This window comes from Hemitrygon akajei, chromosome 10 (assembly GCF_048418815.1).
Source record: "Hemitrygon akajei chromosome 10, sHemAka1.3, whole genome shotgun sequence".
Taxonomy (NCBI): domain Eukaryota; kingdom Metazoa; phylum Chordata; class Chondrichthyes; order Myliobatiformes; family Dasyatidae; genus Hemitrygon; species Hemitrygon akajei.
Window position 1 is genome coordinate 33,199,155 of NC_133133.1, and position 21,012 is coordinate 33,220,166.

The window sequence follows — 21,012 nt, forward strand, 5'->3', positions numbered from 1 at the left end:
ACAGGAGACTGAAGACTAACATTCAAAGATTCCACCATCAGATTTCCGACCATTCCACGAACATTAACTACTTATTCCTTTGTTTTTCATTTTTTTAAATTTTGTTTTTCATTCTTTTTTTTTGTTTGCTTAATTAGTTTCAATATAATTATGGAGAAGGACTGGACCCAGGGTTGAGATTTTTGATTGGAGAAAGGCTAACTTTGAGGAGATGTGGATAATGAAGTAGATTTTCAAAGCTTGCAGAGAGATTTAGACCAGTTAGAAGAGTGGGCTGAACAATAGCAGATGGAGTTTAATGCTGATAAGTGTGAGGTGCTACATTTTGGTAGGAATAATCCAAGTAGGACATACATGGTAAGTGGTAGGGCATTGAAGAATGCAGTAGAACAGAGTGATCTAGGAATAATGGTGCATAGTTCCCTGAAGGTAGAATCTCATGTGGATAGGGGGGTGAAGAAAGCCTTTGGTATGCTGGCCTTTATAAATCAGAGCATTGAGTATAGGAGTTGGGATGTAATGTTAAAATTGTACAAGGCATTGGTAAGGCCGAATTTGGAGTATTGTGTACAGTTCTGGTCACCGAATTATAGGAAAGATATCAACAAAATAGAGAGAATACAGAGAAGATTTACTAGAATGTTACCTGGGTTTCAGCACCTAAGTTACAGGGAAAGGTTGAACAAGTTAGGTCTTTATTCTTTGGAGCGTAGAAGGTTGAGGGGGGACTTGATAGAGGTATTTAAAATTATGAGGGGGATAGATAGAGTTGACGTGGATAGGCTTTTTTCCATTGAGAGTAGGGGAGATTCAAACAAGAGGACATGATTTGAGAGTTAGGGGGCAAAAGTTTAAGGGTAACACGAGGGGGAATTTCTTTACTCAGAGAGTGGTAGCTGTGTGGAATGAGCTTCCAGTAGAAATGGTAGAGGCAGGTTCGGTATTGTCATTTAGAGTAAAATTGGATAGGTATATGGACAGGATAGGAATGGAGGGTTATGGGCTGAGTGCGGGTCAGTGGGACTAGATGAGTGTAAGCGTTGGCACGGACTAGAAGCGCCGAGATGGCCTGTTTCCGTGCTGTTAATTGTTATATGGTTATATATTGTAGTTTATAGATATTTTATATCTTTGTACTGCATTGCCGCAAAACAACACATTTTATGAGACTAAAGACTGTAAAAATAAACCTGATTCTGATTCTCTTCCTGGGTTTATCTAACAGCCTCTTAAATGCCACTATCATATCTACTTCCACCACTCTCCCTCGAAGCCCATTCCAGGCATGGAAACCTCCATATAAAAATATTGCCATACACATCCTATTTTAAACTTTCTGCTCTCTCACGTTAAATGCACATCCACCAATATATTTCTACCCTGGAAAAAAGACCTGATTCTCTGCACTGTTTATACTGCTAACAATCTATAAACTACCAGAATATCAAAAATGTTACATGTACTCAACAAAATGTGACATTTCCTTTTCCGTTGCATGTACCTCTTTGTCACCACATCTTCTTGCTGTAGATCGGAATTTTTGCTGGACTAAATTTGCCATCATGCATGTAGGGTTTTCACCTGAAACATCAACAATTTCCTTCACCACAGATGCTGCTCGGCCTGCTGAATTGCTCAGCAGATTATTGTTGTTGATATGCATTGTTGTTGGCATAAAAAACAGAACATGCAAACTATGGAGTTGTATACTATACAACATGTTACAGGACATTAGCAGTTTCTGAGCACACTTCTGAGCTGTGAAACAACAATATAGGAAGAAGACTGAGTTAAGATTCATAACGAATAGCACGCGTGACTTGTGGCGAGGGCTGCATACCATCGCAGACTTCAAAGCCAAACATTGTGGTGCCGCTAATATCGCGGCCTCTCTCCCAGATGAGCTCAATCGCTTTTACACTCGGTTCGATGTCATAACTCTGAGCCTCCGAGGAAAGCCACCGCTACAACCTGCAACCTGGTCATCTCTGAGGCTGAGGTACGCAGATGTTTCCAACGAGTGGACAATTGCAAGGCTGCGGGACCAGATGGCATTGCAGGGCAGGTACTCAGGATGTGCGCAGCACAACTGCCAAATGTGTTTACAGACATTTTTAATCTCTCCCTCTCCCAGTGTAGAGTGTCCTCCTGCTTCAAATTATCCACCATTGTCCCTGTACCAAAAAAGACCAAGGTAACATGCCTGAATGACTGGCGTCCTGTCGCACTCTCCTCAATAATAAATAAATATTTGGGGAGGCTGGGCAAGGATTACATCTGAAGCTTGCTACCACCCAATGTGCACCCTCTACAATTCACCTACTGACATAACCGATTGATAAATGATGCAATAGCCATTGCTCTACACACTGTCCTTACACATCTGGAGAAGAAGGATGCTTATGTGAGAATGCTGTTCTTGGACTACAATTCGGCATTCAACACCATAGATACATTCAGGCTGGACAAGAAGCTCAGAGACCTCGGTCTTGACCTTGCCTTATGCAACTGGATCCAGGAAGGTTGTAAGAGTGGGTTCCCTCACCTCCAACCCTCTGACTCTCAATACAGGAGCCCCTCAGGGCTGCGTACTGAGCCCCCTCCTTTACTCCCTGTATACCCATATCTGTGTCGCCACCCACAGCTCCAATCTGCTAACTAAATTTCCCAACAACACTACATTGATTGGCCTTATCTCAAACAACAATGAGGTGGCCTACAGGGAAGAAGTCATCTCTCTGACACAGTGGTGTCAAGAAAACAATCTCTCCTTCAAAGTCACAAAAACAAAGGAGCTGGTTATGGATTACAGGAGAAATGAAGACAGGCTAACCCCTATTGATATCAATGGATTTGGGGTTGAGAGGGTAAACAGCTTCAAGTTCCTCTGCGTCCACATCACCGAGGACCTCACGTGGTCTGTACACACCAGCTGTGTGGTGAACAAGGCATAACAGCGCCTTTTTTTCATCTCAGACGGTTGAGGAAGTTTGGTATGGGCCCCAAATCCTAAGAACTTTCTACAAGGGCACAATTGAGAGTATCCTGACTGACTGCATCACTGCCTGGTAAGAGAACTGTACCTCCCTTAATACAGGACTCTGCAAAGAGTGGTGTGGACAACGCAGCACATCTGTAGTTGTGAACTTCCAATGATTCAGGACATTTACAAGGACAGGTGTGTAAAAAGGGCCCGTAGGATCACTGGGGACCCGAGTCACCCCAACCACACTCTATTCCAGCTGCTACCATCTGGGAAACAGTACCGCAGCATAAAAACCAGGACCAACAGCTTCTGGGACATCTTCTTTCACTAGGCCATCAGACTGATGCACTCACGTTGATCTGAGTGTACTCTATATTACACTGATTGTTATATTTATTATAAATTACTATGATTGCACATTGCACATTTAGACAGAGACATAACATGGAGATTTTTACTCCTCATGTATGTGAAGTATGTAAGAAATAAAGTCAATTCAGTTCCATATCAAGCCAACTCTGTCTTGCAAATTGCAAGTTGTATAATTCTGTTACTTATGTCATTAAAGCATCAATGTTCAAAAAGACATTGGTCAGTGGCACCTCCCTATATGAGCACTTCAGCTGTTGAGGACTTTTGGGAGAACCTCTTAGGAATGATAGGCTGAGGAAACTTCAAATGAGAAATGAATAGAAAGAAATTATTTTTGTTTGCAATAAAACAGCTTGTTTTTTCCTCACTTTTGCTTGAACTGCATTGTTTCAGCAGTGTCCGAGGTACATTGTCAGAAGGTAATTGGTCTCGAAGTTGGCTGGCGTTTGAATGTTCTTTAATGTAGGATTAAAGCCAACATTGCTACCTCTCTCCCAGATGAGCTACTTTATTTTTTTACACTCGATTCGATATCACCAACACTGTGCCTCTCAGGACAGCCACCAAAGCGACCTGCACCTTGGTCATCTCTGAGGCTGAGGTACACAGGTGTTTCCAATGAGTGGACAGTCATAAGGCTGCAGGACCAGACTGCATCCCAGGGTGGGTACTCAGCTTGTGTGCAGCACAACAGACAGATGTGCTTACAGACATTTTTAATCTCTCCCTCTCCCAGTGCAGAGTGCCCTGCTGCTTCAAAACATCCACTATTGCTAAAAAAAAAAAGACCAAGGTAACATGTCTGAACAACTGGCGTCCTGTCGCACTCACCTCAATAATAAGAAAATGCTTTGAGAGACTGGTCAAGGACTCCATCTGCAGCATGCTACCATCCACACTAGACCCCCTACAATTCACCTACCAACACAACCGATTGACCGATGTCATAGCCATAGCTCTACACACCGTCCTTACACATATGGAGAAGAAGGATGCTAATGTGAGAATGCTGTTCTTGGACTACAGTCTAGCATTCAACAATATAATTCCCTCCAGGCTTGACAAGAGGCTCAGAGACCTCAGATTTCACACTGCCTTGTGCATCTGGATCCTGGACTTCCTGTCAGATCACCAGCAGGCAGTAAAAGTGGGATCCCTCACCTCTACCCCTCTGACACTCAACACAAGTATCCCTCAGGGCTGTGCCCTAAGCCTCATCCTTTACTCTCTGTATATCCAAGACTGTGTTGCCCCCCACAGCTCCAATCTGCTGATTAAATTTGCTGACGATACTACGTTGATTGGCCTAATCTCAAATAATAACGATGCAGCCTACAGAGAAGAAGTCATCACTCTGAACCAGAGGCATCAAGAAAACAACCTCTCCCTCAATGTCACAAAAACAAAGGAGCTGATTGTGGACTATAGGAGGAATGGAGACAGGCTCACCCCTATTGACATCAATGGATCTGGGGTTGAGAGGGTGAACAGATTTAAGTTCTTCTGCATACACATCACCGCGAACCTCACCTGGGCTGATCATACCAGCTGTGTGGTGAAACAAGCACAACAACACCTCTTTCACCTCAGACGGTTGAAGAAGTTTGGTATGGGTCCCCAAATCCTAAGAACTTTCTATAGGGGCACAAATGAGAGCATCCTGACTGGCTGCATCACTACCTGGGATGGGAACTCAGTCGTAGGACTCTGCAGAGACAGGTGCGGACAGCCCAACGATCTGTAGATGTGAACTTCCCACTATTCAGGAAATTTACAAAGACAGGTGTGTAAAAAGGGCCCAAAGGATCATTGGAGAACTCACTCACCCCAATCATGAACAGTTCCAGCTGCTACCATCCAGGAAATGGTACCACAACATAAAAGTCGGGACCAATAGGCTCTGGGACAGTTTCTTCCACCAGGCCATCAGACTGATTAATTCATGCTGATACAATTGTATTTTATGCTATATTGACCATCCTATTGTGCATACTACTACAACTTACTATAAATTGCACATTGCACGTTTAGACAGAGACATAACTGTGGTGAACTACATATACCTGTCTGGACACGCCCCCCCGCTGACTGCTCCTGTGGCTCCTCCCACAGACCCCGGTATAAAGGCGATTGGAGACACAGCCCCGGTCTCAGTCTCCAGGATGCAGTGTGGTGGTCATTTGCTGCTTGTTCTTTCTTCCAGCCAATAAAAGCCTATATTTCGCCTCACGTCTCCGAGAGTTATTGATGGTGCATCAGTAACGTAAAGATTTTTACTCCTCATTTATAAGGATGCAAGTATAAAGTCAGTTAAATTCAATTCAGTTCAAGTGGTGAAGTACAGAACAAGGCCTGTTCATGCAGTCAAGCAGTATCAGAGAAACACAGAACTCCGCACATTGGAGAATTTCAACCAACACACACAGACCTTGAAAAGAGTGAGAATCAAAATCTTCTGGACCAATTCTCAGTAGCTTCTGAACTCAAAGAAACAATAAGCTTCCTCCAAGAATTCCAGTAGACCCAGAGAATGATAAAATCGGGTGGGGGGGTGGGAATCAAGGAATGTATTGTATAACAAAGGAGGAAAAATGAAAGCCTAAAATAGAGGGTGTTGATGCGGCCATGCATTCTTCACTGCTTTTGTAAATATATTTAATTCTATTGGCCACTTGAAGTCAAATACCTTACTACATTGATACTCAAATCATACTGTAGACATCTCTTTTAGAGCTGAATTTTGTGGGAAGAATGTGGAGGAGTGGAAAATAAAAGCACATAAATGAATACACACAACTACTTCATAGTATTCATATATTCCCGAGAAACACCTTCTTTCAGAATTGTCATTGCAATCTAACTAACTGATACCTATTTAATTTTATGCCATTTATTAAAGGATATTTATTGACATCATGAATAAACATCTGCTTAGTCGTTCCCATTTCTCTCTGTGGAATTGGTTTTGCACAGCATACACAGCAGGAGCAGGGCATTTGTTACAAAAATGCATATAGTAACAGGCATAAAATGAGGCAATGCAGAAGGAAGGCATGAACCCACGAACAGGAAACCATCACGCTGTTAACTACTGTTCCAGAGGTTTCATTAGACAAAATGAGACCAAAAAAACAATACCATTTTCTGAGTTTATAATTTATTTTGATTTTACCAGTACAGTCCTTTTTTTTGTGTAAGTCAATATTATATTCATTGTAGACCCACCAATTAATCAAAATGCAGCTCTGCTGAAAATGAATCTTCTTAAAGTGAGGATTGATTCCAAATACAAGAAACCTTTAACATTCCATTCTGAGTGTGTTTGATTGTTGATAAAGATGTATACAGGTTTCTTTAATGAGTGATATAAGAATCACAAATCGGGATTTGGTTCAATTTAGACAGTGAAAATTAGATGACTCAAGTGTGTAATTTTTTGTTAAATGTGCAATATGAAGACAAGAGTGAATACATAAGTAAAGCCACACATTGTGCACCCTCCACCATTTAGTTTTATTAATTTCTGCTTGTTGGAGAAGTTCCTTCTGCTCATTGGATTCATTCCAGCTTCCAGAAGGTCAATCCTATTAGTTCCATTTCTACTCTAGCGCCGCAATTTTATTCTCTCAAATATCTCTCAGCTCCTCTTTTGCTTCTTTTGCCACACACTTTTACTAAAGGTAAATTACAGCAGCTATTTGAACGATCAGTATCTCTCTGGATTGTGGGAGGAAAGTGGAGCACCTGGCAGAATATGCAAGCTCCATGTAGGATGCTCTGTTGGCTCAATATTTTATACAGTTCATCATAACTTCCCTGCTCCTGATGCTTCCTTATAAATAACACCAGAATCCCAAATACTTCTTCAACTATATTCTTGGCCTCCCCATTCTTTTTTTCAACAACGTATGCTTTTAACCCCATATTAGTTAGCATTGAACATCATCTGCTATCTATCCGTCCGTTTGGTAGCTTTTATTTTCTCACAGTTTACTACATTACCAAATTGTATGCAAAGTACTGACTTGGAAATTGTAACCCGTAGATAATGACATTAATATCAACTATGGGGAACAACAATATCTATAAAACCAACCTCTGTTTCATGCTACTTGGCCAGTTTTTTATCAGTGCTGCCACAGCCCCTTTTATTCTACAAGCTTTTATCTTTGTAACCCGTTGCATGATACTTTGTCACATACCTTCTGGAAGTCCTTATACACAGTAGCTTATCAACAACAATTTGCTCATTGACCTTCCCTGTTAGTTCATCAAAAAATTCTACTAAGTTAGTTAGGCATGGTTTGCTTTTAACAAACCTATGCTGCTTCTCTTGAATCAATCTCCACTTGTCCAGCTGACTGTTCATTTTGTCCCTGATAATTGTGTAAAGAATGTAAATTTATCTTATTATCTCTGAAGGGAATAATCCAAATATCATAGCTCTCCTTGTTTTCTGTTAACTCCAACTGGAACAAGACATAAATTGGAAGCATAGTCTCTTTCCAGTGTAAAATATTTTCTTGAAATTCTCTGTCTAGTATTGTATATGAAGAATAGCCACTTGTGGTGGTCAACATTGGCACAATAACTTTCTAGCAAGTACAATGATTTCAAAGACATGAATGAACAAAGGAGAAGGCCATGAAATGTCATGTGACCTCCTTTTCTACTGCATGATGAGAAGCAAGATGCCAGGGAAAGTATCAGCAGTACTGTAAAGAATCCTATTCAATCTAGCAGTATGCCTATTAAACAATAACATTGCTTTGACTATCATTCTTATACAATATAAGCATTATGATGCCAATTTCTTCATATCAGGTATAAAAGCAATTCAATTATAGTGTCCCACTTTGACTGGACCTCTACGGCAGTCTCTACCCCAGGGGTCAGAAGGCACACAAGCGTGGATGATTCTAGATTGTAAAAATTGTGTTATGACATTCATGAGTATCTATATGCTAATTCATATTCCTCAATGAAAATAAAGATGATTGCAAAATTTGACAGGGTGCCAGTCAAGTCACTGCAGAGCCCATCAATTTACACAGGAAGCTTTGCACTGGTTTTACGGTGGCAACTCTCCTTTATGGAGCTTCTGGAAAAAAAAGCTAAAACATCCAAAACCACAGTATAGAAGTGAGTGTGGGAATTGGGAAATATTAATAGATTTAATGTAAGTAAATAAAGACAGTCTCAAATAGATTCTACAAAGCCTTTAGCTGAGAGCACAGTAGCAAGGCAGAGAAAAGAATGTAGGCTCAAGTCTGTGGAATAAAATTCTGTCACATATAATATTATAGTAGAGAGATGCAGGAGGGGCCAGAGCCTGAGAAATGCAGGGCAAGTGCTGGATGGTAAATATGTAGTACACTAAGAACTGGAGAAGGTCATTGTGCCCAGTGTACAGGGATTGGTACAACTCCTCTGCCATTCCTGAACAACAGTCTGACTCATTCCACTTCACCATCATCAGATCTACTCCTGGATCCCTCCCTTGGCTCAACAGCAACAGCACTACCCGAAACCAGATGCATGCTCACATTATACAGCTTTCACACGCCCACACATCTTCACACACCTTGAACATTAGACTGTCATCTTTGTTTCAATCTTCTGTGATTTTGTCATTCTCTATTTCTATAATCGCTTCCACTTGCCTCTAAGATATCTGTCTCCTCCCATTTACAAACCTATAATTTAATTGGTCCACCAGTATTTTAGCTGCTAGGACCTCAGCAATGAGATTTATGCCCTTAAACCATTGCTTAAAATCTTCTTCCATAATCAAGCTCGGGTCACCTCACATAGCTTGGTATACTAGCAATTCAATTACAGTGTCTCTCTTCAACAAATGTTTTCAATGCACACGTTATTAAACCGAATGCAACTCCAGGAATAGTAAGATTGATGACATTCAAGTATAAAGATGAGATGGATGAATGGATTAGCAGTTTCAGAGCAGCAACATACTTAGATAGTCATATTACAATGCATTTGATTATATACGCATATTAGACTCAAGGGAAATAGCAAAGTATATGGTGATATTAAATTAGGTGGCTTAGTAAACTGACTTAAATATGTAAGGTTGCAGACTGGCATACACGAGTTAATGGAGGAGGCAGAAAATTGGCAGATGTTCTTCATTGCAAAGAAATTATTTTGGGAAGAAGAATAGTGAAATAAAGCATATGCCAATACATTATTTTTCACAAAGTACAGAGTAAATCAACATAGAAGTTAGTGGGTGAAGATTTAAAGATCTTTAAAGTGGGAGTGTGCAAAAAGAAATCAGATAAAGGCAAATGCAAATATGAGAATGGATTTACACATAGAATATTAAATGTAGGGAATGGATATTAAATTTATATACATTTTGATGAAAGTGTTCCTGGACTATTCTCTACAATTTTGAAACTTTTCACTACAGTAACAATATTAGAGCCATGAATCCAACTGGAAAAGAAATGTTACAGTCATGGAGAAAGATTGAATTATTGTAGCTTATCACCTTGCTGCAGAGAAGTCTACGGATGGAATCTACAGGGGCCTTATAATTTTAAAATGGAGAAGTATCCCTTTTTCTACAGGGATGCAAATAGAAGCTGGAAATATACTGTACATATATTTCAATATGCTGCAAAATATTAATCACTGACGTTTGATTCCTGCAGATGTCTTTCCTAATGCTCAGCTTGACTGGTAAAGCCACTACTGGGAAACAGAGAACTGCAAAGCTGTTGGGTGAGTTAACACCAGGAGAAGGGAGTCCTAAACACAGGTATCTTACCCATGGATTTGATAACTAGAAGGTAGGGGTGAGAGGTTAGTTGGTGGAGTCTGGGGTTGTGGAGAGTGGGGAGATGGTTTCTACATTACCTCATGATCAGGAAGGAATTGAGACCCCAGGTAAGACTGAAAGCTTGGAGTTGAAGGACCTTCACAGATCTAGCAGTGGAAACAGTTAACCATCCCACAGTCACCCATCCCAAGGCAGATGAACATTAAAGTGAAAGTTACTTCCCCCTCCTATACTCCCCCCCCCCCCACACTCATTGAATAACAATTCCATTATAAGCTTTATCAAGTTTGGTTATAAATATATCACATTTTCCTTCACATGAACCCTATTCCAACACTGATGGAGCTTATTTTGAGAGGGAGAGACAGTAAAGTGGGAAGCATTGGCCATTTGGGACCATTCCTGCTTTTATCTGACAAGATTTGTGTCCCTGGGGTAACTAACATCAATTACTCTGGACAACAAAGATTTTGCTTCCAGAATACGTTTGTATGTATCTATGGATTTTGGGCTGCGGATCATGAAAATCACCATGAAATTTTGCCATCACACACCATTTTTTGAAATCAACTTTATTTGTTATTTCAATTCATAATTCAAGTCAATTGAAATGTTGCCCATAATGTAAGTTGAGAAGTTTTCTACATGCCTGGACATGCTTTGGCAGAGCAGATGCTGCATGGCAGGACAGATTTTAGAAAGGCTGTAAGTTTCCTTGAAGGATTTCAATATTTAACACAGATATTTCCCCGAATAACCAATGCCAAGGTTAAGGAAAACATTGTTGTTGGTCCACAAATCAAACAGGTTATCAATAACAAGCAATTCAAGGAACTTCTAGTGGGACCGGTGAAAATCACATGAAAGACATTCAAGGATGTTGTTGAAATTTTTCTTGGCAATCACAGAGCACCAAACTATGTGCAGCTATTTGACAAGAGGCTTACGAAAATCATGAAGTGCGACATGTCACTAAGGATTCATTTTCTGCTTTCCCACTTACACTTCTTCCCTACAAATCTCGGTGCTGTCAGTGATGAGCATGGTGACAGGTTTAGCAGGACATTGTGATCATGGAGAAATGGTGTTAGGGTAACTGGAATCCATCAGTGCTCGCTGATTATTGTCGGACATTTAAGCCAGAAACCTTAAATACCGAGTACACCGTTTTTAGCTTAGTTGGACTATTGCGACGCATCATTATGCAATTAAACACATTATTTTCAATAAAAGTTAATTTCTTGTTTCTCCAGATTCCTACTGACAGAAGTAGTCTGTAATTATATTTGTGTTCAGCTTCAAGCAATCTATCATTAACAAAATTTTTAAAAATCTGAGGAAGCAACACTTCCGAAAAAACTTGTTTTCCAGTGTTACCTGTCAGTTTTCCTGAGAAGCAAGAAACAAACCCAAGTTTGGGTGAAAGAAATCTGTAAGAATGAAGGGTGAAGTGTTCTTAAAAATATTTTCCTGATTGTCTTGCCTTCTGATTGTAAGTTAGTTCTCCAGCACCCATTCTGCCAACATTAAAACTAGAAGTGGGTTGGATTCAGGCTTCAAATTCCCACCTGACTAAACCCTTGTGGGTTAAATTTACTCTGCATTTGTTTCAACAAGCAATTTGCTAGATAAACTTGATGGGGGGGGGGGGGGTGTCAAGCAGCGCCCACAAGGGGAAGAACACTGTCAAGGCTTTGGGTGAAAATCCTGTGATATTGCCCTGATGTGGGATTTTAACTCAAAACCTCAACAGTTCCTTGCCCAGTACTGATGCTGCTCGACCCATTGATTTTTTTTCAGCAGATTATTTCTTTCTTCAGATTCCAACATCTGCAATCTCTTGTGTCTCTGCATCTGTTTCTTAGTGGAATGGCAACAAGGGAAGGAATAATATAAATAATGCGTGTGAGTGTATTTCAAAATTTCAGACCTTGCATTCGATCTTATCCCACTGAGCCTTGAGATTTTAAAAAAACCTTCTCCCTTATGTTCAAAAGTTTTTGGTGTTAAAGTGATATCTCATTGTATTTCCATGATATATAATAAACCCCTGCATATAAGTTAAGATTCCTTGGAATTCCTTTTGATGGTGCGGAAAAAAAGTGCAGCTAATTTATGCACCAGTGTGTCATTGTGTTTATACAGGTGTTATTAAGTTTAATTTTATTAAATTTATACAAATATGAGTCACAACATCAATTAAGGCAACATTTAAGGTGCCATGGATGCCCAACTTCTGAACAAGAACTAGTATCAGGTTTAATATCGCCAGCATATGTCATGAAATTTGGTGTTTTGCAGCAGCTGTACATTGCAATACATAATAATCAAAACTATAAATTACAAGAAATATTACATAAAAATTCAATTAAACAAGTGGTGCAAAAAGAGAGCAGAAGAAATGCAGTGGTATAAATGGGTTCATTGTCCATTCAGAAATATGATGGTGGAGAGGAAGAAGCTTTTCCTGTAATGTTGAGTGTGCTTCTTCAGGTTTTGTATGTCTTCCTGGATGGTCACATAACCACCTACTATTGGACTAAACTTTTCACCTCAGTTATCAGAATTGCATCTTAACTCTCACTGTAGTACTGGTCTTTTTAGCTCTATGTTACATTTGGGACTAACCTCTCAAGTAATGACCACCTCTCCATCCTGCTATTTGACTGCCTGCACCATACAGTTGGCCAATTCCTCCAATCCTGCTGACCTGATAATGAATGTCTTGTAGTCATTATCTATTCTCCTGACATACATACTCTACAAATGCAGGGGAAAGTATCAAGAATTTTGCACCAAGCTTTCAAACCCAACTAATTAAATAGCAAACTTTCCACATGGTGTTCAATATTCTGCTTGGAAAGTGAACTGTACTCAGCCATGTGGACAGAAAACATCTTGCGAAAAGATATTGGTAACTTCTCAGCAAAGGCATTACACTAAAGTTGGAGGCCACAAAACCAGGAACTGTAATTTTTGTCCAGGTGAAATATTTGTCCTGAATAAGCATTAAAGACTTTAAATTATTTAATTGGTTTAGCACTACATTAGGGTCAAAAGGCCTGTCCCTGTGCTGTACTGTTCTGCCTTCTATAAAACAAGTTCTTCTTTTGCCAATAATTAACATGTGTTTTATGTTCAGTTATGGTCTCAGTCTTCCTTCAAATGCTGAAACATAGTTTAAGAAAATCAATAAGCTTCCAGTCAAGATGGTGCCTGCATACAATGCTCCTTTTGTCGACATCTTCTGGATAGATCATGGAACCTTCTTTATCACTTCTGTTATGTCTTTTATGTTTGCTTCTCGTCTTATATGTGATTCTGGAACAATTGGAGCTTGTGTTTTCCTGTTTGGAGATTGTTTGGGTGATTCAGTGCTCTGCAGCTTCCAAGAGGATTCCGGAGGCAGAGACAACGTGAGCAAACCTCATGGCAAGAAGCCTGCAGGATGGCACGCAAGCCAATGTTTGACCCCATTTCGCCGCTTATAGCTTCCATTATTCATCGATTAAAGCAATGATGGCAATCGAAACATCAAGGCAAGTGCAAAAGTTTGGAGATCGTTTGGGTGTTCCAGCACCTGCAATTTTGATGTGCACTCAGACTATAAAATATTTTTTTTCAGTCTTGTAGTTTTTATACTCTGTTTTTTTGCTCAGTCTTCTCAGGTTTTTTTTTCTGGGGAGACCAATTTGGAGGTTGATGTGCCTGATCAGTTTTGTTCATTTTCTTGTATGGGGGGAATAATTTGCCGATTTTGTTTGGTTTTTTGTGTGGTAGAAAGGTTTTGAGGTCAACGTGCCTGATCCATGTTGTTTGGGTCTTTTTTGTGTAGAAGGAGAGATTTGGATCTCAATATGCCTAATCCTTTTCGTTCGGTTTTTGTGCAGGTGGAAGGATTTGGGGGTGGATACGCCTGTTCCGTTTTTGAGGGGAGGTGGAATTTGGGAGCTGATGATCGTGCTGACTTTCTTTTCTGTCTTGGTTTCATGGCTAACTGGAGAAGTGAAGAATTTCAGAGTTGTATACTTGGATAACACATTGAACCTTCGAACTTTTTGAACCTTTAGCTAATCCAGCAAAGACTTGTATCTTTAAAACTGATGTGGTCATTTCTTCCATTTGCACTGACTTGATAGAGGGCAGTATCAGAGATCAAAACAAGAAATGCAGAGTATGCTCAACAAGTTAGAAACAATCTGATGAAATGTCTTTGTCCTGAAACATTAATGTTGCTTCTTTTCCAGAGATGCTGCTTGACCTGCTAAGGTTTCACAAAGTATTTATTTTTTAATTTTATGCTTCCAGCATCAATGGCTTTCATTGTCAAGTTGAAAAATCATCAGGCTTGGGTCTGATTTCCCTAAATCCACTCAGTGACCTGCCCACCCACTGTCAATAATTCAATCAAAGTTCTGTTGGGAGAGATATTCTCAGTTTCTGGTGGGACTGGAGTTTGATTTAGGGTGGTGCTGAAGGCTTTAGCACAGGGGTTCCCAACCTGGGCTCACAAACTTCTCAGTTAATGGCAAGGCTTCATGGTATAAAAAAGGTTGAGAACCCCTACTTTAGGAGTAGAAGATGATTGAAAATTACATTTGATTAAATGACACAAGAAGCACTGATGTTGCTGTTATTGCTAATCAAAATGTCCAGAACAATGAAAGTAAGAAAATCTGATTCAATCAGTTTAGATTACATGATTGAGTTTATCTCCTCTTCCCTCACAGGAAGTTACAATATACCTTCATTCAATGGGCAGGGAGGCATTTTCCAACTTAGCTGCCACTTGCTGGTAGAAAATAATGGAGTCAGAAGTGCATCACAATCCTTGAAGATTACCTATCAAGCAGAAAAAGATTTTCTGCCTTCACCTTGAGGCAATTCCAGTATAAATATTTATAAGATATGCTAAAAATATTTTTTTTTTAAAGCACGCAAACAATGGTACCAAAGAAAATAAAGAAAAAACAATCTGGTAGAGAATGCTTGTTGGAAAGTAATTATTTGTGATTGATCAATATTTTCATTGCTCCCATCATATGATAAAGCACTGGGTCCTGTGGCAAACCTTGTGAATGCATATTCACTGATTGTGTTTGGAGTGAATTGTTGTATCATATATGGGGAGGAATTAAATTGTTCACCATCTCTAAGCATTAGCAAACTATGAAGTGCAGGAAACCATCTTGCAGTTGGGAGGAAGAACAAGGCTTACTCTCTGTGACCTATGAACAATTAAAGTGGAGCTTCGCTAACGTTAAGGTTTGTCATTTGACCACACAATCTGCATTCTTGATATCAGATATTCTAATTGCTGCATTAAACTTTAATTTTACACACATCATATACATATGGCATCTTTTCTGTTCACATAATATTTCATGCTAAGATATTTTAAGAAATGTTTTGGTGGGGTTCTATGTGCTTATATTATGACATATGATGGATCAGCCATGATGAAATGGCAGACCAGGCTCAATGGGCTGAAAGGCCTAATTCTGCTCCGATGTCTTATTGTCATACTTGAGATACTGGAAATGAAAAGGAACATGAGAAACTGAAGCGGAAGCAGGCTCTTTAGACCCCCTCTTACTCTGCTGTTCAATAAGATCACAACTGACATCATCATCACTTTCTTGCACAAGTGGTGAAGGAATATATCAACTCCATTTAAAGTCCAAAGTCCTCAAGTAAAGTTACAGGAATGGATGTGAAGTTAAATCAGAGACAGCACCAGGGAACAAATTGTACCCTTTACCTATGTGCGTTGAGTAAAATAAAGAGACTTCTAGAACTGAAACGTTAACCGTTTATCTTTCCGTAAATATCCCCTAACCTGCTGAGTGCTTAATGTGTTTTTAATTCAGATTTCTGGCTGAAATGACAGATTAGTTGTCGAGAAATTATTTTCTCATGTGAATGATTCCAGAATTTGGGCTACTTCCTCAATACTGGAAAAATAAAACATCTATAGGTTGAACTCAGGAGGTTTTTCTTACCAAGAATGGGGAAGAAAATCTGAACAATCCCTTCCAAGGGGCTATAGGTTCTCTGTTGAAATGGTCAAGATTTTTGTTCAATAAAAATGTAATAGAATATCTAACAGATAATAAGTTTGAGGAATGGAATAGCTATGATGCAAATGAATGGTGGACCGGACTCCAAATTCCAAACAAATCTATTTTTCCATATAATGAAGGAACCTTATGATGAAAATAAAGTGAAATGGGCATGAATTCTTGTCAACACTGTACAGGTAGAATACAACTTTGAAATAGTCTTAAGAGGTCAAAGAGCCATATTCTAATATAAGCAAAGAGTCTCTCAAAATGACAGCAACTACTCTACCTCCACTTAGATATTGCTAATATTTTTATCCCCAATTTCTGTTGACAAGGTAAAAGAGATAAATGGAAATCCCATCATAGTGGAGAAGAGTTTCAATGATGGACATTCCTGGAAGAGAAGTGGCCGTGGGGTCAACAGCAGTCAAAAACAAAAAGAATGGATATACTGTTTCCCTCTCCAGTCTCACTGCTTGAGTTGCTGAGTATTTCCAGCATGCCCTGTTGATATTTAGTGTCCAGTTTTGTGCCTTTTAAGTGCCTCAACTTGTGCCAGACTCAGTTGCAGACTATGAATACACAACACATTTATAAAGCAACCTGAATCTTAAAACAGGTATAAGGTTTTGTTGGCATAGCTTTATTACGTTCCCATTTTTTTTGAGTGGGAAAATCTAATTAGGGTGTTTAATTGGAGTGAAATCGATTACCTTTCTTCAAAATGTTTGATAGCCCATTTATATCCAAAGGGAGACTGGTAAGTTTCTATTTTAATGTTATAAGTAAGCAGCAAACTGATCTAGTATGGACAAAGCAGACGGATAGTCAAGTAAGTGATTAAATCAAACTAGATAATTTAAAATGAACTATGTGATATTAATTTAAATTCTAATTAATGTATATCAGATTTCTTTCTCTCATTTCTTCAATGAATTTATGGTATGGAAACTGGCCTTCAGCCAGTTTGACCTTTCTGAAGTTTAAAATCTAAATGATCAGCCTTTCTGCCAGCTTCTGAAACGTCTGAAATCAGTAATTTCCCATTATATTGACTCTGACAAACAGTCAACATAATTATATCATTGCCAATCACCTTTGATAAAGATCACTAGGAACACTGAAGAATAATGTTTAATATTTGATTTTATTCAGTTTTTTAAATAAAGAACAGTACTTGAAATATGGATCTCCAAAGCCCCATTTATTTAACTCTGTTAGTTAAATGAATATTAAAGGTTATATGCACAACATTTGTGCACTATGAACATAATTAACCCAAACATACAATGACAAGTTTAATATCTCAACAACACCCAATGGAAAATTAATCACTATAACTATTTTGGAGTTTAATTACCAAAGTGTTTGTTGATCGTTTATATTGTGTTTTCCTGCATCTTTCATTGGTGTCACATTTCATATGTGCATTATGATTTCCCATGATAATCTGCAGTTCGGACATTATCATTAGAAAAATGCATTGCCATTGGTATTCTGAGAAATTAGCAGTCACAAATCCATCAATTTTTGCTGTTTGCTAAAACAACAAAAATACCATTAAGCTTTCAAGGCTGTCTCAACTCTCAATTTTCCATGCATCATTTCTTTCACATCATATCTGACAAGCTTTCATCCATGCAAAAACTGCCATTCATATATCATTTGGAATTTAAGTAGTTATCTTTAGGAATACATTACTACATATTTTTAGTTCTCATTTAGTAAATAATTTGGTTAGAATTGCAATGTCTTTATAATCATCTTTATCTGCAGAATATGTGCAACAAACCATTCTGCAATAAATTATCTTTATTATCATAATGAGGAGAAATATTGATATATTAGTAGTTTTACTATTAAACTCATTGGCAGGTGCAGTTTTGAAGATAGAGAGGATGATTTCATGACAACCTCCTTCCCCGCAATGTCATCAAAAGTGCTGGTCATTCCCTTCAAAATGTGTGGTGGTGGTGGTGGTGGTCCTGTCTACAAGAGGGGGTCAGTTGTGCTGTGAGGATTACATTCCTTGACTTCTCTAGTGCCTTTAACACCATCCAGCCCAAGATCTTAAGGCACAAACTAACGGAGATGGGAGTAGACTCTCACATGGTGGATTGGATAGTGGACTACTTGACAGATAGACCTCAGTATGTGCGGTTGGGAGACTGTAGGTCTGACACGGTGGTCAGCAGCACAGGAGCGCCGCAGGGAACCGTACTCTCTCCGGTCCTGTTCACCCTGTACACATCAGACTTCCAATATAACTCGGAGTCCTGCCATGTGCAGAAGTTCGCTGATGACACGGCCATAGTGGGGTGTGTCAGGAATGGACAGGAGGAGGAGTATAGGAAACTGATACAGGACTTTGTGATATGGTGCAACTCAAACTACCTGCGTCTCAATATCACCAAGACCAAGGAGATGGTGGTGGACTTTAGGAGATCTAGGCCTCATATGGAGCCAGTGATCATTAATGGAGAATGTGTGGAGCAGGTTAAGACCTACAAGTATCTGGGAGTACAGTTAGACGAGAAGCTAGACTGGACTGCCAACACAGATGCCTTGTGCAGGAAGGCACAGAGTCGAATGTACTTCCTAAGAAGGTTGGCGTCATTCACTGTCTGTAGTGAGATGCTGAAGATGTTCTATAGGTCAGTTGTGGAGAGCGCCCTCTTCTTTGTGGTGGCGTGTTGGGGAGGAAGCATTAAGAAGAGGGACGCCTCACGTCTTAATAAGCTGGTAAGGAAGGCGGGCTCTGTCGTGGGCAAAGTACTGGAGAGTTTAACATTGGTAGCTGAGCGAAGGGCGCTGAGTAGGCTACGGTCAATTATGGATAACTCTGAACATCCTCTACATAGCACCATCCAGAGACAGAGAAGCAGTTTCAGCGACAGGTTACTATTGATACAATGCTCCTCAGACAGGATGAAGAGGTCAATAATCCCCAATGCCATTAGGCTTTACAATTCTACCGCCAGGACTTAAGAACTTTTTAAAAGCTATTATTAATGCTTTTTGAGATAGTGATTTAGATGCATATCATATTTTTTACTGAGTTAAGTATTGTATGTAATTAGTTTTGCTACAACAAGTGTATGGGACATTGGAAAAAAAGTTGAATTTCCCCATGGGGATGAATAAAGTATCTATCTATCTATCTATCTATCTATCTATCTATCTATCTATCTATCAATGGTATTGAGGTGAGAGTGGTGTGAACTTCAAGTTCCTAGGTGTGAACATCACCAATAAACTGTCCTGGTCTAACCATGTTGATGACACAAACTTGAAAGCTCACTAAATCCTCTGTTTCCTCAAGAAGCTAAAGAAATTTGGCATGTCCCTGTCGACCATTACCAAATTTTATTAATGCATCATAGAAAGCATTCTCTCCGCACAATGACTTCATGTGCAACTGTTCTGTGCACGACTACCAGAAACTGCAGAGTTGAGAGTACATCACAGAAAACAGCATCCCCTCGATGGACTCTTGCTGCCTCAGTAAAGCACCCAGCACAATCAAAGACCCCACCCATGCTGAACAATCTATCTTTTCCCTTCTCCTATCAGGCAAAAGATGCAAAAGCCCGAAAGCACAAACCACCAGGCTCAAGGACAGGTTCAAATCCACTGTAATTAGACTCTTGAACAGATCACTTATATAATACAATGAACCCTTGACCTCAAAATCTATCTCATTATGATCTTGCACATTATTGCACTTTCTGTACCATACTGCACATTACTGTATTGTATTTTCTCAGTAGTTGTTACACTTTATTCTGTATTGGTATTATTTTACCTTGTTCTACCTCAGTGCACAGTTCAAAGATTTGATCTGTATAAACAGTATGCAAGGCAAGCTTTTCATTGTGACAATAATAAACCAATACCATTACCTGGTCTGTAATGATGGTCAATGGTAAGGAATTTGGAATTCCTCACTAATATCTGAGCTTCTTTCGGGGAATCTATAATTGCACTTCAGTATGTTAGTCCTCTTGAAGTCTTGGGGCAGTGTGCGAAATGACAGCAATTCCTCACCACCTCTGTTGGGAATCTGCTCAAAATACTTGCACTAGGTTAAACCAACCACTGGAACAGAATCTCCATTCATTTGAATGGAAAGAAAAGACTGTGTAGAGCAAAGGTAAATTTTAGTTCAGTTAAGTGTTTTGAATTGATTTCATTTATTTTAATAAAACTTTGGAATGTTCCTGTGTATATGTTTTTTTTTAACTTTTTATTTAGATTAAGCACACTGTGATCATCTAAATATTTTAACTGGCTTTGAGTATAGCTGAAAGTCAGAAATATTCAGAAGCATTCATCACCTTTGCAGCTTTAAGAGCCAGCTAAGACAGATTGTTGTTTAGTTAGTTGCCAAGTTCTCACTCAGCATTTTCATGGGCTTATTCTGGTTTTGCAAAGTGATGGGATTTAGTTGCAGAAGCTCTGCTGTGTATGAAACCTAGCTACTGAGGTTTTCAAGCAGCAGATCCCTTGGGAGATCTGCATAAAATAACTATCATCATTTTTTTGTAAATTAGTGATAAATGCATATTGCTCAGCACTGACCTTAATTTCTTTATAAATATACACACAGTGGATATTACTCATAGTCCAGTATCCATTCTCCAATTACCTTTGAGTAGATGGGTTTGAGCTAGTACCTATGATGATACATAATTCAATGCATATTTTACATCCATAGATGTTTACAGTTATTCATATATTTTAATAGATGCTCAAAACAATGCTATAGTTATCTTCATAGT

The 21,012-nt window shown here is 39.2% G+C and overlaps 1 long non-coding RNA gene across 1 annotated transcript in view; it reads right to left on the reverse strand.

Moving 5' to 3' along the window:
* Positions 1–20,246, reverse strand: part of LOC140734059 (uncharacterized) — a 147,609-nt gene extending 127,363 nt beyond the window's left edge. Inside the window, exon 1 of the long non-coding RNA XR_012100457.1 lies at positions 20,134–20,246. This is a non-coding gene — a long non-coding RNA (uncharacterized lncRNA). The remainder of the gene's footprint in view (positions 1–20,133) is intronic.
* Between the last annotated feature and the right edge of the window lie 766 nt (positions 20,247–21,012).